Below are 2,396 nucleotides of genomic sequence, written 5' to 3'. Positions count from 1 at the left end.
GAGCTACGTGGGTCAATCTCTCAAGCGTTTGTGAGCCTAGTCCAAGGAGAGTCAGAAAGCTAGTCATCAATGATCATACATTATACATATTAGAGTACTCAATGATCATCTTCACACATACATACTGAATGATCATACATATTGATAATTGAATCTTGATCAAACTGATCACACATACTGAATACTGATAATAATAAAAACTAGAATCATCAATGAGCCTCCCAAGACCTCCATGGTGATGGACCATGAAGGTAAAAAGGTCCAACTACAACTAGAATTCAAAGTACTGTCTATCAATAATAAGTGACAAAGTCACAAATCAAAAGTCAAGCCTCATCATCAATGTCACCATCTTCCTCCTCAACCGAATCCATATCCTCATCAGCCTCCTCCTCACTGCTACTCGAACTCCCAGAAGACTCATAAAAAGCATCCTCATGAGATGCAGGTGCAATTGAAGTACTAGCACCAGCTGCTTGGGAGGATCGGGTGTGGTGAGACAACATGGCGTAGATATCCCCCTCCTCAGGTGGAATCACCGGCATCTCCTTGCACTTTGTGATGCGATTTTATAGGGATTCACCTGCCGAGGCTCAATGGGGTAGTTCGTTTGCTCGAGCAATCATAGATTGCAGTGGCAAAAGACCAACCTCTCCAATTGCACAGTGGACAATCTGTTCCTCTTCTTGGTATGGAGTAAGGCCCATGTACTCCAGTTTCTCTCATAAGGTCCAGAGCTACAGTCTTGTGAGAGAACTCGCATCGCTATGCGTCTCTGAAACAAAACAAGAGACATTCTCAGACTTTACAGTTTAGTGGCAGCTTCCAATTGCTGAGCTATACCCACATGTTTTCAAGTAACAAGAAAGTATTGCCTCTAGGGTTAAGTACTACCAAGTGGGGTGCCTCAATGCCATATTTTTCCCACCAAGAACTGCTACTTGCTGAGTCTCCTCTCTCTGTGCATTGCGTGATCCAAAAACACTGCTTCGGTTGCGGAAAAGAAGACGCTCATCCTCCAGCTTCAAAAGCAGATCATCATCATCTCCCACGATCTTGCTCATATAAGCTGACCACCCATCCTCTAATTCTCTATCGAGATATTGCTGCTCATTCCTCCATAGAGGATGAAGGATATGAGCAACAGTATGAATTGGCCTATTAAAGCAATCCCAACGCCTGTTCCAAATCTCCTTAAGGTCTTCAATCCTTCATAAGAAATTATGAATCAAAGGCAAAACCAATAATGTTTAGAAAAAATCAAAACAGAGATTAAAAGGAATTCTAAGCATGCCACTTTGCTAATTGGAAAAATGCTAAACTTCAAAGGATGACTCATAAGTACGAGATACCTGTCTGCAGATAGGTGAGTACACGCATCAAGGGCTTCCCCCACTTTGTCCATGAACTCATAGAGAAGCCCAATGGTGCTCCCCTCCATATCTGTCAATCGGAGAACGCTGTACATGGGGTTCATTGTCTTCACTAGAGCTGCAGCCTCCTCCCACCATGCATCTCTCATGACCATGTGGCTGAAACCAATTGCTTTGGGCTCATTCCTATCCCCCCATTGCTGCCAGTCACGGGAAACAACTGTACCCAGCAAGCCATGCCGCACTTAAACAACCCTCTCCAACATTATGAACATATAAGCAAACCGTGTCTTTGAGGGCTTTAAAAGGTCGAGGTCACTATTATCCCTAAACATGTTCAAGACCTTGGGTCTTTTGGTTACAACATTTACCTGTGGTAGGACAAGTATCCAAAGGCAGGAGCAAGTCCCACGACAGAAGGCACACAGGTGGAGGACTGCTTGGAGCAGATCAGGGCAAGAAAATGGCCCTGGATCAGATAGGCCAAGAAGAAAGAGGAATGGGCCAGGTACAGCAAGGAAAGAGGCTGCAATGGGCAGTCCTCTTGAAATACTAACCGCAAAGGACAGCCAAAACACTTCTCATTTGCTCTCCCTCTCTCAACAGAGACACTAGGGCCCACGACAACATGTCGGGCTGGACCCCCCCGAAGGTATTTTATTTCTTGGAGAGAGAATCTGTTACAAGAGTTCAGCGTAGAGCTGCCTGATACATATCCAACGTGAATCCATATTACAAGTGCTTCAAGCTCATTTCAAATTGGCAACATGCCACTTGTCTAAAATCTAGACTAAGTCCTATTACATGCCACTAAGGGCAACTCTGGAGTCTTCGAAGCACTTGGTCACGCGAACCGCCTCCTAGATGCTTGTTAGGCTCCCGTAGCGCTTAGGAAAATAACTCTTCCTAGTACCTGCAACAATTAATTAAAGCGCACCACCACGGCACCCATTGGCACCCATTAATTGTTAGTGCTTTGCATGCAAATAACACACCTTGGACTAATTCGAGTCACGGTGGGCG

The 2,396-nt window shown here is 44.8% G+C and overlaps 1 pseudogene; it reads right to left on the bottom strand.

Annotated features, from left to right (window-relative positions):
• Window positions 1-326: 326 nt before the first annotated feature.
• On the bottom strand, window positions 327-1,528 carry LOC147895961 (uncharacterized; annotated as a pseudogene).
• Between the last annotated feature and the right edge of the window lie 868 nt (window positions 1,529-2,396).

This window comes from Dipteris shenzhenensis, chromosome 12 (assembly GCF_047967505.1).
Source record: "Dipteris shenzhenensis isolate YYH24624 ecotype China chromosome 12, Dip_SZ_1.0, whole genome shotgun sequence".
In the NCBI taxonomy this organism is placed as follows: Eukaryota; Viridiplantae; Streptophyta; class Polypodiopsida; order Gleicheniales; family Dipteridaceae; genus Dipteris; species Dipteris shenzhenensis.
This window is presented reverse-complemented; position numbering and strand designations above follow the sequence as displayed.